Raw genomic sequence first — 17,052 nt, forward strand, 5'->3', positions numbered from 1 at the left:
AAACCATCTACCTCTTTCCTAATGGCATAAATGAATTGTACTCATTGCAAAATGTTGATGACATCGTTACTCAAACGGCCGCAAAATGTTTATGACAGTGTTACTGAAGCGGCCCTCAAAGCCCTAAACATTGATGATATTCTTGATTTTATTTGCCCTTATGGAGTTATCGTGACCAGTGTTTTAAAAGGCGTGAGCGTAAGGCGAGGCGTTTTACATATGCCTCAGCGGGGCGTAAGCCCCATAGGTATTTAAATTTTAATATTTTATAAAATAATATAATGACAGTAAATATTTATAAACAGGTAAAATTGCGAGCGCTTCATCCCTATAAAACACTAATCAAAACAATCTATTATACGCTACTTACAAGCATACGTAATTTGAGTCTAAAAGAATAAAGTTTTCTATATGGAGGACCAAAAAGGATGATTAACCTCCAATTTGAACTTTGAATTTGCCGCTATGAAGGATAATGTAGTTCTCTTTGTATTTGTAAAAAAATTAAATATTCGTTACTTTTGGGAGATATTAGCAGACTAGTGGACAAGATAAAAATTTGGGAAAGACCATGAATTAGGGCTTAAATCAATAAAAAAAGGTCTTGACTTTTAAATTTAATACTTTTGAGTTCACTATTAGAAAAACGCTAAATTCCGACCGAAATTTCCGACTGAATTTTTTTGTCGGAAATTTCCAACGGAATCCGTCGGAATTTTCAAAAATATATCTCCTATATATTTTTAAAAAATTTTCGACCATATTTCCGACCAAATCGATCGCAACTTTTGGCGGAAAGTTTATTTTGACTTGTTTGACTTCATTTCCGACCGATTTGGTCAGTAGGTTTTTAAAAATAAAAATAACAATTCCTACCGAATCAGTCGGAATGTTTTTTAAAAAACCCTACACCCTGTCCCCAAAAAACAAAAGCTCACTTTTCCTCCTCCTTCTTCTCTTATCTCTCCCTCTCGTCCCCAAAAAACAGAAGCTCCTCTCTCCCTCTCGTCCTTCTCCCCCATCTCCAAGAACAATGTATGTTTTCTCTCTCTCTCGTTTCCTCCTCCCTTCTCCCTCTCCTTCCTCCTCCCTTTTCCTCTTAATTTATTTTTTTTTAATCTGTTTTGCAGCAGTGGTTGGCGGCGGCTCCTCAGTCGACTTCTCCGGCATTTTTTTCATGGAGGTAAGTATTTAATTGACATATATATAGGTATTCTTTTCGTCGAGGTAAGTATTTCGTTGACATATATATCTTGTTTTTATTGTTAAATTTGTAGTAATTTTCTATATATGAACATCCTAGCTAGTTGAAGTAGGTATGGTTGAAATTTTAGGGATTTTAGTTTTTTAATGATACTTAATATAAAACAAAAAGAGATAAGAATATGTTGAATTAGGTATGGTTGAAATTTTGGGTTAAACAAGAATATGTTAATAATACATGTCCACTCATAAGCCCGAATTTTTCTATATTCACTTTTTAGAATGATATTAAATTTAATTTTTTTCAATTTTAACATTAAGATTAATTTGTAAATTTGAGAAATCATTAGCTAATTTGGATTATATGAACATTTAAGAAGCTATTCAAATTTAATTATTATATTTAAAGACGTATATTATTTAGAATAGGGATTAATGTGAGATTTCGAGTGTTAAAAAATATTAATTTAAAAAATAAAATATATCAATTAAAGTGCTTTGACACAATAATATGTATATATCTAAATCGAACTTTTGAAAGAGTATAACTTTGTAACCAGTTTAAATAAATCAAATTATTTTAAATATCTCATTTCTAGATTTTAATTTGTATAGATGGAATTGTTGCATCGTAAGTGGATGTATAATAGGAATTATCCTAATCGTGTGGGGTTAAGGGATGAATTTATTGAAGGGGTTATTGAATTTATTGTTAAGGCTCAAACACTTGATGATTTTCTTATTGGAGGAAGGATTAGGTTCCCTTGGGTGAAATGTAAGTGTGTTAAGTTATTGAAAACAGACGAAGTTAAAGCTCATCTCTATAAGAAAGGGCTTGTAGAAAATTATTATATATGGACTGTTCACGGGAAGAATCATGCTAGTTTAGATGATGTTAACTTTCATAATTCTTTTGGTTGTGAGGGTAGCCCCATTGCGGAGCATAACTTTCATATTTCTTTAGTTGTTTAATTTGTAGAGTAATTATTTTAAATTTACTGTCACTTGTTGTATTTTTTGTTTTGTATTTTTTGTTTTGTATTTTACTATGATTATATTACAGATATGGCATCTAAGGGAAATGAAAAGATGAAATCTAAGAAGAAATAACAATATGTTCCAACTTACTCAAGTATGCCAAATACAAGTCCTCCTCTTCCTCATCCTCCTAAGTCGACTTCATTGCCATCTACCATGTTGGATATTGGAGGCTCTCGCTCAGCTACATCTAGTGCTACTTCTGCACCATCTAGTAGACATACGTAGAATCCTGGAGGGGATGTACAATTTGATAGTTATAATCGATTGATAATTGTCCCCTACGAGGATGGGTAAGAAGGTTCTTATACTATTTTTTAAGTTTTGAATGTACTTTTAGATATATTAATATTAAGGAATATTTATTTATAATTAAAACTTTTAAAACTTTAAGATGTTTATTCATTATATATATATATATATATATATATATATATATATATATATATATATATATATATATATATATATATATATATATATATATATAAACTTTAATTATAAGCGGATTAAAGATACTCTGTTCGCTGCTCGGAATGCTGGTAAAATACCGGAGTGGTTAAGAGAAGATGTTTGGGATAAACTTTTTGAGAAATGCAATACCGCAAAATGGAAGAAGAAGAGTGAACAAGCAAAGGCAAACCGTACCTCCAGTAAAGGTGGCTCATTGCACACAAGAGGTTCGATTAGTTTTGCGGCCCATAAACTAAGATTGGTAATTACTTATAAATATTTTCTTAGTTTTACATATAGAATTTTACGATTGTAATTTCTAACTCATACTTTTTGTTATGAAGGAAAAGGAAAGAGGGCGAGATATGAGTCACGATGAGGTCTTCGAGGAGACGCATACGAAAAAGAAGAAGGATGGTACAAGAAAACACTGGGTGGAGATGCGTGTGCCGGACACATATGTAAAATACTAACTTCATAATTATTTATGATTTATTAATATTAGTTTGTTTACATAATAGTTATGTTTTCATTTCAGGAAGATTATCATAAAATAGTGGAAGAATGGCAACAAACTCAGCCTCATTCAACTCAACCAACACCTGATGATATGGCTTCATTGTGGACAGAAACAGCGGGTGGAGTAAACAAAGGGAGAGTCTACGGGCTTGCTTTAATCCATATAAAGCTTTCTTCAACCACAACACTTTATCTTCATGGTTTTTGACCACAAAGCCCAATGGTTGTTCAACATAGACTTCTTCTTCAAGATAGACATTCAAAAAAGCTGACTTGACATCTAGTTGATGGATCTTCCACTTCATTTGCGCCGCCAAAGAGATAAGCAAACGAATCGTCTCCATGCGAGCAACAGGTGCATAGACGGCTTCATAGTCAATGCCTTGCCTTTTCTTATAGCCTTTAGCCACAAGTCGTGCCTTGTATCTCTCCACATCTCCATCAGCATTCTTCTTTGCCTTGTATACCCTTTTAACTCTAATTGCTCGATGACCCTTGGGAAGTGTTGTTAACTCCCAAGTTTTGTTCTTCTCTATTGAGTCGATCTCCTCCTGCGTGGCTTGTCTCTACCTTTTGTCTTCAACAACTTCATCAAAGTTTATTGGTTCACCATCAGCAAAGAGACAATATAAAAAATCAAAATTAGTAACTTCTTTTGTGTCCTCATAGAGCACTTGAATACTCCTTGTCCTTTGCGGTTGTTCATTTGAACTTTCTTGAGAAGAGGGAGATGCAACATTTGTTGGAGAAGGAGGTGGAGTTGTATCCTGCACAGGTTCCATGGTCTCTGGTTCTTCTTCATTACCAAAGTATGTAAGAAAATCATATGAAGTTTCTTCCTGAGCTTCCCAGTTCCATGCCAATTCTTCATCAAATTCAACATCGCGACTTACCATCATCTTGCCTCTACTTGGATTGTATAGCTTGTAGTCTTTTGAACTCGTATCATAGCCAACAAACACATGCTTGACACTTCGACCGCCAAGCTTCGCTCTCCCTTGATGTGGCACATGAGCATAGGCTATGCTCCCAAAGATTCTCAAGTGCTTGACACTTGGCTTTCTTCCACTCCATGCTTCTTGAGGGATTTGATCTCAAACATTCTTTATTGGAGACTTATTGTTCAAATAAACTGCACAAGATACAGATTCTGCCCAAAATTCCTTGGGCATATTTTTAGTTTTTAATATACATCTAGCCATATTAAGAATCGTTCGATTCTTTCTCTCTGCAACTCCATTTTGTTGAGGTGAATAAGGTATCGTTAGAGGGAGACGAATTCCATGAGATTCACAAAAGTCATTAAATTCTTTTGAAGTGAATTCGCCTCCTCTATCGGACCTTAAAGCTTTTATTTTATAGCCACTTTTTTTTTCTACAAGTACTTTAAAATTTTTAAAAGTAGCAAAAGCTTCAGATTTTTGGTTCAAGAAATAAATCCAAGTCTTTCTACTAAAGTCATCAATGAAAAGTAGAAAGTATTTACTTTTACCAAAGGAAGGTGGATTGATTGGTCCACACACATCAGTGTGAACAAGCTGAAGCGACTTGGTTGATCTTGACATGGCCTCCTTTGGAAAACTCCTCCTTGCATGTTTTCCAAGAAGACAAGCGAACACAATGGATTGGGATGGCTTATTGATAGTCTCCCATGCACCATGTTCTTTTCTCCCATTGATTTGAGCGCTTCAAAATTCAAGTGCCCAAATCGCATGTGCCAACACCATGATTCATCTTGCACATTAGCCTTCAAACACTTTGCATCAATTGTCTTAAGATTCAGAGAGAATAATCTATTCTTAGCCATATGCACTTTAGCAATTAGAATTCCACTTGAATCTCTAAGACAAAGATGCATATTTTTCATGTGGATGTCATATTCCTTTTCAAGAAGTTGGCCCAAACTCAAAATATTACTTTTTAATTTTGGGACATAATAAACATCTTGAATTAACTTGTGACTACCATCTTTACAGGAGATCAGAATCGTACCTATCCCTTTAATTTGAATCTTTGAAGTATCTCCAAAGGACACATTACCTCTCACCATTTTATTGATCTCCACAAACTTCTCTTTGCATCCACACATATGATTGCTTGCTCCATTGTCCAAATACTACGAGCTGCAATCATCCTTGTCTTCTTCCTTGAGTGCGATCAACAGCGTTGACTCAACTTCTTTTTTCTTGTTGTCAACAAGGTTAGCTTTTTCTTCAACATTGCTACGACATTCCCAAGAGTAATGGCCAAATTTATGATAATTATAACACTCAATTTTTGATTTGTCATACCTTTGTCCATTATTTTCTTGGTAGTAGCCACGTCCTCTTCCTCCTCTATGTCCACGATCACGACCTCTGAATGTCTGGTGGATTTTAACTTCATTGTTGAAGTTGTTAGCGTTGCTTCTTCCTCTTCCATGACTGCCACGACCTCGTCCCCGTCCATTCCCTCGATAGCTCTTTTCACCTCCATAATCTTTGAAGGATGCCTGAGTTTTAAGAAGTTGCTCCAATGGCACTTCTTGTCTCCTCTTGATCTTTTCTTCATGGGCCTGTAAAGAACCCTCCAATTACTCTACCATCATAGAGTCTAAATCTTTAGACTCCTCAATAGCACACACCACAAAATTAAATTTAGGTGTTAAAGTGCGAAGGATCTTTTCTACCACACGGACATCTTTTATGTCCTCCCCATATCTTCTTAATTGATTTACAACCGCCTTCACTTTTGAACAATAATCTGAAATGCATTCGGATTCTTTCATTTTTAAAACTTCAAAATCATCCCTTAGAGTTTGAAGTTTTACCTTCCTCACCTTGTCAACTCCTTGAAGAGAATTTTGTAAAATCTCCCAAGCTTCCTTTGAGGTGGTAGCATCTGCCACCTTCTCGAACATGGCATCATCCAGACATTGATGGATGAGCGTGAGGGCTTGTTGATCCTTCTTCATTGTCTTTGTCAAGACATCTTTTTCATTTTTAGGCAGAGCTTCCTCATTATCGGGTTTTGCATACCCTATATCTATGATTTTCCACACATCCTAAGAGCTAAGAATGGTTTTCATACGTAGACACAATTTCTCATAATTATCTTTTGTGAGACGGGGGTACTGAAAAGACAGCGTACCATTATTTGCCATGGCTCTGATACCATGTTGTTGGAAAAAATAATAATTCCGCCCAGGAATAATATCCACAACAAATAATAATAATACAAGAGAGTAACAACGACACCAACTCTTTTAATGGGTAAAATATAATACCCGAGCGGAGCAATATAACCACTATAATATTACAACTTAGTAGTGTTAAGAGACTACTACAATCTTGAAAAAAATAACACTCTTTATTTAAAATACCTCACTACAATATTACTCACACTCACTATTTATCTCACAGACTACAATCTGTGGATTACTCTCTCTAACTTCTCTTGCTTCTCTCTTATTTTGGTGTGATTGAAATGAAGAATGGAGGCCTCTATTTATAGTAAGAGATGTCATTCAACTACTACAAAGAAGATGTCTTGTTGTTGATTTAGTCCTATAATTTTTCAACAAAGTTAGGCACCTCCCATCCATGGTTATGCTAATCTAATAATGCATATTTTGTTGATATATGATGCCTGTCAATTCATATTACATAGTTCTAATCTAGATATGAATGCTTAGAAAGTTTGGTTGGCTTCCTTTTTGGTTTGGTTAGAAACTTCTTACTAAGCTAGATAGTTTCCTACTAGGTCTAAGACAATAGTTCAGGTTTTTTGTTTTGCTGAAGCATGTATTAACTCATTTATGAGATTTTTCCTTACTAATTGCTTCTAGTAGTGTTTAAGATAGTGTCGAGGCTTATCTGATTCGAACATGATTTGCAGAATGCTCTTTATTGTCAATGGTCTCGGGCGAGTTTTTACTTTTAGTTGAATATCGTCTTTGTGGATTAAGCTAATAAGTAAAGTTAATAGGATATCTGGATGACCAATAAATTCGTGTTTGAGATTTCGAAAAGGTGGAATTAAATTCTTTGGACATGGAATCTTTGATTGCTACTGATGTGCAAATGCATGTTGGCATAAAAAGTCTCTCTAGGCTCAGTTTATTTTGTTTGGCCTGAATCATCATCAAAACATTAGCACCCAACCATGAAGCGAAAGAATCTGACTACTTTTCTTAAAAGAACAATCAAGACAGTTGGCAGGCATTTATTAGAAATAAGCAAAGAATGAGAAGATCCGAACACCTTTTGACCATTACTTGTCGTTTAATGATCTGTTTTTGGCTTATGACTTGTTTTTAGGGGTTAACTATATTTTGTATTGATGATATGAAAACTAAAAAGTTTGTGACGCTGAACTTCCGATAGATGAGAGAAAATTGGAGTGTAAGTGAAAAGTTTAAGTTGGGACACCATGTCGATTGACTTTGCATTTCCGCCATCACATATTCTACTTTCAGGTTTGGAGTGGTCCATCTGATTAGTTCAGCTATTACTGCTGAGAAATCGAGAGTCCGACTCGGGCAAGTGAGTGAGGTGTGGGTAAGTTGATACCTGCTGGAGTACTTGGATGACGCTGGCTATGAGCAACTGTTGAAATAATCTTGACTTCTAAGGTGATGGTACTGGTGGTGATTCTGCTTCATCTATCAATTCTTCTCTACAGCAAAAAAGAAAATAAAACTTGATATGTTAAATTGATGTTCCTTCCATGTTGCTAAGAGGGAAGCGAATTCTACCAGACTGTAGTAGCCCTTACCTCACCCTTCATATTACAAGTTTCTCTTACTTTTGTTTTAATGTAACAAATCCCTAAACATAAATTTTAATTAATTATCTGATAATGTGACAGATTTTTCCCCGGTCAAGTAGCATACATTGTTAGAACATGCATAATGGAAGCAAGCATAAACATAGGTATCACATACATGTAATTACTAGACAATGATTGAATTACAGAGATTACAAGCACTAACCTCTCTTAGAATTTAGAATCGGTAGTAGCCCGGGTTCGGGCATTACAAAGGACTGCCAGTAAAGGGCCAAGCAGAGGCTTCATCTAGTATATATATATATATAAAAGTTATATTTTTGATAAATTTTTTTAAGGCCTCTTGTTGAAGTTTGCTTTAGGCCCCCAATAGTATTGAGCCGCCCCTGACCGCATGGTTAATAGTATATCCAACATACATAATTCACAAGATTTTCTAGTTACATCTATACGGGGTTTTTTTGGGTGAGATACAAGTTATATATTGTGGGAGAAATTGAATCTTTCTATAAAATTAAAAAAAATAAATCAAAAGCAGCTTTTTAGTTTATACAGTTTTGGTTCTTTTCAAGTGTTTTCTCAAACTCATCTTTAGCTTTTTCTATTGCTTTTATGCTTGAATGTAATTCTTTCACAATCTTGTCATATTCAACTTCGCTCTCGATTGTGCTCTAGTAAATGATATATGAAGAAAAAGACAGTAGTAACTAACCATGCTATATGTGCTGCATCATGTGGTAGCTAGTTGAGTTTAACTATCACTTTCAAATTAAAATAAAATTCAAATTTAAGGACTGTAATATATTTTAATATGTCAAAATAGCATGGGTTGATCAGTTTTTTTATTGATAATTTTTTTTTTGGTTGAAACATGAAGTATTTTATTTAATACCAAGGAATAGTACATAGATCGCTCACAGCCATCCCATTGGAATCGAAACTGTGAGATGTTACAAAAGTACAGGTGCGATTAACAACATTAACATTCCCCATACTAGCTAGTATATTACAAACTTCTTCGGATATGGACCTAGAGTAGGAAATTCCTTCGGCATCAGCATTCACCACAACTTCCACCATTGGTGTAGGTGCAGGAAGGATGATTGTTTTATCGGAAAAGGGTCAAAATTGTCCTTAAACTATCGAAAATAACTTCAATATATCCTCCGTTTGTTTTTGGTACCAAATTTGTACTCGCCTAAACATTAACGGTCGCCACATCAGCTTTTGGACATACTTAAATATTACGAAATAATGGTCAAAATTGCCCTCAAATTATCGAAAATAGCTCAATTATATCCTCCGTTTGTGTTTGGTACCAAATATGTCCTTGCCCTAAAATCTAACGGGTGTCGCATCAGCTTTTGGACCTATTTAAATATTATAATCATGTTGACAAGCCAGTACAACATGACAAAAAAAAAAATCTCCACCCGCAAGAACCCATTTTCTGCGAGGGGTTGCTGTGTGTGGATGCGTTTTGTGAGTTTGACATGTTTTAACCTGAAAGCAAAGATACTTGACAAGAACAAGCGTAAAATAGTGTGTTTTACCAGAATCAGTACTAAACAATCACTATTATCCTTACCCTAAAAATTGAGTAACAATTAAACTTATAGGTTTTAAGGATATGTGATTTAAATCAGTACCAATTGATAAACAACGAATTAAATAGATAAATTGGACAATAAAATAAATCAAACTGGTCTGCAAACAATGTCTCGACCTCGATTCAAGATAGTCTCGAGGTTAGTTAATAAGAACAGTAGAGGATGGAACAAATCGCGATGAACAGTAAGTAAAACAAATAAAGTAGCGTATGTGTATATTCTTATCAGTGAATAATGATTCTCCTTTTTTCAAGTGAATGGGATCCCTCTTTATATAATAGAGGAATCCTAAATAAGGTACAACTCCAATCACGGAAGTAGATCCCATGATTGGCACTAACAACCGCTTTGACTTGATCTATTCCGGGATTTCCGCCGTGATCTTCGACCGGTAACTGATATCTCGTCATTCCGTTATTACGCCTTACTCGAAGTCAGTCATGCTTGATCTCGATTGTTGCTGACCTCGATCTTAATGAACACTTCGATCTCTAGGCTTGATGTTCTATCTTCGAACTCGAGCCCGATCTATTATGAGGTTACCCTCGAGGCAACTTCCCTGCCAACGAACCCGATTTCGACCATATACAACTTTAATTTAACTACTAGTAATGATGATTAATCAACAACGTGGCATTATTGGGCAGCAATATAGCTCTGATGCTTACACGTGGCATGCTCTCACACTATGATGGGGCACCTTCTCAAGGTGATGGCGTGCACTATCTCCAGGTATTATTGTGGCAAAAGATTCCAATTTACAAAGACCTGAATTAACAACAAAATTTGGAATTATATTAATATCTGCTAAGCATATTGCAACTCAAGTTAAGTGCAAAGCTAGTGATACGTCAAACCAACTTTAGCAGCAACTTCTTCCACGTCTTCTATTGGTGGAGTAATTAGACTCCAGAAAAGTACAAAATTCGTGGTTCTCACACCTTCCATCGATTAGGTCAAAATCCATTTCAGTTTGAAATTTTCGTCATTTTTGTTCACATCACTATATTGTCTTTTCACTTTTTGATACATTATTCTAATTTTTCCAATCTTTAGCTCCCAATATTTGAGCTCATGTTTAATTTGTTACGAAATTGTCACCGCTCGTTCCCACCTAAATAACAACAAATAGTATATAGTTACGCGGATCCGTTATTTGGATTAAAAAGGATAAACCGAAAAGTCTGTTCTCCGTCTCTTTAATTTAAGTGATATTTTTCGAATCTCGAGATTCGAACTATGTGTATTTTAATTAATATTTTAAAATTAATTATTTTTAGTATATTGGCATGAAAAGAATTTCAGCTTATAATATTTTTTGCATAATTGTTTTTAATATTTTAATTTTAATTTTAAAATGTGAAATTGATTTAATCCAATTTAACTTTGAAAAGTAAATTGATTCTCAAAAAACAAAAATTGTCCCATAAAATGAGACGAAAGGAGTAATATTATCCACTATTCTTCTAATTACTTCATATGAATATATTGTTTTAGATAAAACAATTAAAAGTCAACAAATTCCGCTGAAGTCATCGGCTCGCAGACTTTTCGTAGATATATTATGTTTGCTAACTTTATTTGTAAATGGCCATTGGAGTATATGGATCATTCCTATGCTGGTAATGACTTAATCTCCAAGCCAAAGAAACACAGCCTTTCAGTTTCGGAATTTGAGGTTCGACTGTTTGAGTTGGTCTTAGTCTAAGAATCCATATACAGACTTCAAATTAAAAATGGTAGTCGTGATAGAAATTGCTCAAAGTTATATTGTCCAGCTGTTTTGTGGGGGTTATCCATAGTGATGACATGAAATCGATCCACCATCAATGTCTTCTAGGTCCGAGCATGTCGCACCGGATTTATCTAGTGCGATTTACATCTCCTGTGTGATTTGCAGGCTATTACACAGTGGAGGTTTACCTAGTGCGCACAGAATGCTCACCCGAAGGGCATAGGCTGTAGCGGCGGTAGGTGTTTCTGGGGTTCCAAAAAAAAAAAAAATTATCATGAGTATATTAGGAAAATTGTCAAGTTGCAATTCTATTTATACCTTCTTTGTAAAACCTATATTAAATTATTTCCATTTCACGGTGCTACTAATTAGCTATGCATGTTGTCATGGTTCATGCTCATAATGGTCTCTCTTCAAATTTGTGGTTATTTTCTTAATTAGTTTTTATGTCTACAATTTTAGAAAGTTGTACAAACTTTTTAAGTGGCCAACCATATATATCTTATAAATAGTCCACGCTAATACTAGTCCTCTCTTCAAAAAGTTTTTAAAAACGACTCCTGGTATTTCTTAATTATATATACACATCCAATTCTACTAATAAGAAGATTAAGAATGATACCACAATTTTCGATCTCTCTCAAAGTCCATAAATATGCCTTGTTAGTTTATATTGGAAACCAAATAAGCGGCGAAGTTTTTGGTAATAATCATTCAGCCAGCTATGATTAGAACCACTGTTCTACAAGTTAATTTCAACTGTGTTCTGTGCAAGAAATTCGTTCTGCAAGCCATTGCAAAACGTGAAGGTAATTGAACCTCCCCACCCACCCCCCAAAAAAAGGAGAAAAAGAGAAATATCAAAACAAAGACAATAGTTTTCTTATTATCACCATGTAATTACTTGATATTTAAATATGTTACTTCCTTGTTTTATTTATCTATTTTTCCTGAGCTTAATTTCTATGAGGTAACAAGTGTCTATCAAATCAATAGGCAGAGTTTAACTGAGTCCAATAGTTTTTCTGAGTCATTCATATTCTCTGTATGTGTTTGAAAACCATCTAATAAATTACAAATAATATATTTTGAAACCAATAAATAAAATAAGATGTGACAGTCTCAAACTCAAACTCTAACTCAAGCTGGGTCATTTATTAGGTAAGTACAAGTAAATTTATATTTTATAATAAAAGTAGGAAGCTCATAACTTAAATGTTGAATTACTAAAATATTTTTTTTTTGTTTAAATGAATACCCTAAGAGTCCCAATAAATAACTTAAGGCTTCAACCGAACAATCACAACGCTTCACATTCAAAAGAATCATGTACGGAGGCTCCACAGGATTACAACTTTTCCTCACTTACAAGTTTAGATCTTTTTTAAAGTACAATTATAAAATTCGGATTCATCCATTGTTTTTTCTCATGATAATTTCTTCCACTATTCTTTCATTTTCCGTAGAGATAATTATTTCTTAACGAGTGTCTTTGTTGTTCCAACATTGAATATATGAAAACTAATTATCATGTCTGCCAGATGATAACTCTTCAATAATTAAAGACTAACTTGGATGTCCTATTGTAAAATTAAAACGTGAGCAATGAGTCAGTGACATAAACTTATTTATTGTATTTATTGTTGAGGTTTTGGTATGGAGTTTTAACCAAATTATTTTCTAGATCTTTATTCCTCATATGGTCACTCCACTTATAAGAACATCCTATCAAAGTCAAGTTTTATTTCTTTTAGGACAACAAAATCATTCAACAATTGCATTTTGACTCAGAAAATAAATACTATACAGTTTGACATACCATGTCATATTAAAATTTTATTTTTTAATGATAAAACTCATTTAATCCATAACCCAAATTTCTAATAATCTTATATAGTGACTTCTTTTTGTAAGTCTATATGAGTAATTTATATTCAAGGTTATCTATATAATTAATTCAGTAAATCATACGATATACCTTGGGGGTAGAGTTTTAATATGACACAACATGTCAAAATTTATAGTATTTATTTTTTGAGTCAAAATGCAATAGTTGGGTGATTTTATTGTCCTAAAAAAAATGAAAGTAACTTTGATAGGATGTTGACCATCCAAGAAATTTACTCATCAAATATTTTTATTTTGCAAATATATTTTGGGTGACTTTATGACTAGATGCTCATTTTGTTTTGATTAAATGGTCAATTTATGTGAGAAGCATCTAGATAATTAGAGCATATCAATATGGGGCTAACTTTTCACAATTTTAATTGCATGGTATCATTAGATTTATTTTTATATTTGGGAGGGTTGTAATGATGGATTGACGAGATAGCATGTTTGTATAACCTATTTTCCTTTGACTTCTCCTTCTGGATCAAAAATACTTTTTGAACCCTTGTAAGTAAGCACTTGATTACACACTCTAAGTAAGTGATTATATTTTTTTATTTTAGGATTGCAACAAGAGATCTAAACCCACAATTTTAAAAATCTAATAGACTCAACGTGAAAAATCTTAAAGGTTAACCCATATAGTTTAAATCATGAATTCGTGTCTGCTTAATTATAAGCTGGTCAAATTGTCTTATAAACACATTTTGACTTATTTATACGTTTAGTAAAGAACCAAAGTGCTTATAAGCCAAGTCTTTATAACCTTATATCAGCTAAAAGTCATAATAAATTGTGTTATCCTTTTATTTTTTTAAATTCTCAAATTACCTTTCCACAAATAAAATTTTCTCTCCGATCCATATTTATCATTCCTTTTTTTCTTAATATACTTTTAAATATATAATTTTCATAAAACAATTAAAGGTATTTCAATTATTTAACAAAGGAACAACTTATAAGTAATTATTTTACTAAATACATCAATTGTGTATTACCCATTTTAATATTTCTATCCAAACAAGTAGCTACTTATTATAAGTGAATTTCAGCACATAAAAAAGCTTCTGGCACCTAAAGCTTATCTATGTACAATTATCAGCCAATCTAAATACGCACGTGTCGAAAAACTAGTTTCTTTATAAGCATTAACTGGTAATTTGATAAAAATAATAAATAACATGTCATCACAGGTTAAAATCATTAATAATATAAAAAATTCTTTAAACTAACAATGTATACTCCCTCTATTTTAGTTTAAGTGAACTTTGGGAGTTAAATTAACTAATTTTTGGTATGAATTCGAACATAGAATTCTCAAAAAAATTGAAATAAAATTTATATATTTAAAATTTACATAAAAACTATTTTAAGTCGCAATAGTTAATAATTCAAAATAATTAAGCATATTTGCAAGAAATGTGATCAACAAAATTATGTTTGACTCTTCAAATAGTAATAGATTCACATAAATTGAAACAGAGGAAGTATAACTTAAATTCTTTACCTTTTTTTTTTTTTTGGAGTCGTTAATTACTAGTCATTGTTATTGGGTTAATAGGTATAGACTCTGTGAGCATAAAAACAGGGGAGAGGAAATTAGTAGTGGTTGGAACAGTACGTCCGGAGTTTCTTGTAAAGGAAATAAAGAAAATTGGAAAGGAGGCGGAGATAATACAAGTTACAGAGCATAAAAGGAATGGCGATGATACACAGGCGGCAGCGGCAGCGGCAGCGGCAGCTCCGACTAATGATGAAAATGCTGAAGGAAATAATAACGTAAGACAGTTGCCAAGAATGTGCAGAGAGTGCCAGAGTCGTCGAACTGGGGTTGAAATTGGTTGTAGGCCTTAATTGCTCATGATCCACGCTACTATATGATTAGTATAGTCACGGAAATTGCTGTTGTTTAATTATGTGAATTGTCTTAGACTGCTAATTTGGTGTTGTTCTTGTGTTTTTCTCGTATGGTTCTTGGAGTTATACATGCCCAAGTCCCAACCTTTATTTCACGCTACATCCAGTTCTGCTGATCGGGTTGAGCACAAAATCTATGACCAACACCCAGGGCGAAACTATGTATGGCGTCAGCTGAATATTTTTTGCCGAAAAATTATACTATGTATATGGTAAAATATTATTTATTATTGATTAAAAAATAGATGTTGAACACACTTACTGAATATCCTGGTTTCGTCACTGCCAACACCCCAAAGCATTGGCAAAATATGTACAAGCCGTGTAAGTAGGTTTCGTGCTCGAAAGAAAATTAATGTTTACACCAAACCATTAAATATATGATATGTGTATCTTTTATATATTCATTTAGGAATATTCAGTGATTTAATTTATGATAATGAGGTTAATTTTTTATTTGTTATTATGTGTTACCGTCCATTTGCCACGTTATGTCTGGTTACATGATGCATGGAGGGGCCTACTCCTATTTCGGCTCTTATACATTGTACTACTAGGTTTGATAATCAATAACCTTCTTCATTAATTTTATAAGAGTTAAATTCTTTTAAATCAACATAATCTAAACTCATTTTTCCCCTTTGAATTGATAATATAGCAATTTTGATTGAATTTATCGGTCGTTATAATTAAATTGTTGTTGTATTCTCAAATTAACTTTGATTCAAAGAGTTTTGTAACCCTAAAGATTACATTAGTTAGTTTGATATAAATTTGGTGCAAATAATTTTTTCTGCCCAGACCCTATGGTGCACAGTGCACACCCTTATGCGGGAAATACGAGTATGGCTTTGGTGGTTGTGTTTGAGAATATGAACAAATGAGATGGGTTTTTGGTCTTAATTTGGCTACTTCATTAACTCGTGGAAGAACAAAAAGGTTATAAACTCTTACAAGGCTGTCTAACTATAGTTTTTCACTTTCTAAATTTCTATTAAGAAAGGATTTTGGGCATTACTCAAGCCAAATGGCTATCACTTATTAGTTTTGTTATTTTGTGGCTTGAATTATTTTCTTGTATTTTTAGAAAAATCATAATCCCTATAGATTTGAAAAAACCTATTGTTCTAATAGATTTGGGGAAAAAAAAAATTATTGTCCTTGTCAAATTGGGTTACTTTTCTCTTATAGGTTTGAGATTATTTGTGCTCTATATATAAGGGTTGTAGTTGGAGATTTTATAGATTGTATTGTGTTTTTCTTCCCATTCATAGTGAAAAACTCTCTCTGTTTCTACCCGAGGATTATGCTTAGTCGAACCTCGTTAAATGTGTTAATTTTTTCCTTCTCTATTTACTTTGTGTGTGATTGTGTGCTAGTTAACCCACGGTCTTCTACAACAATTGGTATCATAGCAAGGTTCGGGTTTTTACATATAATTTAAGGTTAAGATATCTTCATCGTCTTCAATAAAGTACGAAATAGAGAAATTTGAACGGGGTTCTAGTTTCAGTCTATGGAAGATTATGATGAAATTGTCCCTGGCATACAAGGGTTAAGGAAGGCAATTGATGAGGTTTTTCCTAAAGAGATGAAAGAGACAGAGAAGGCAGACATGAAGGAGATGGCTTTGAGTGCAATCTTAGATAGCGTTCTTCGGGAAATTGCTGAAGAAACTTCTACAACAATGACATGGAAGAAGTTGGAAGATCTGTATTCTAAGAAATCGCTGACGAACCGACTCTACCTGAAAAAGAAGTTATACAATCTCCATATGAATGAAGGTACATCTGTTAAAACTCACCTTGATGAGTTTGATTCAATTATAATGGGCCTGAAGAACGTGGATATCAAAATTGAGAGTGAGGATCAGGCCTCGATTGTGTTATGTTCTTTACCGCCGTCTTATGATACTTT

This window comes from Nicotiana tabacum, chromosome 9 (assembly GCF_000715075.1).
Source record: "Nicotiana tabacum cultivar K326 chromosome 9, ASM71507v2, whole genome shotgun sequence".
In the NCBI taxonomy this organism is placed as follows: domain Eukaryota; kingdom Viridiplantae; phylum Streptophyta; class Magnoliopsida; order Solanales; family Solanaceae; genus Nicotiana; species Nicotiana tabacum.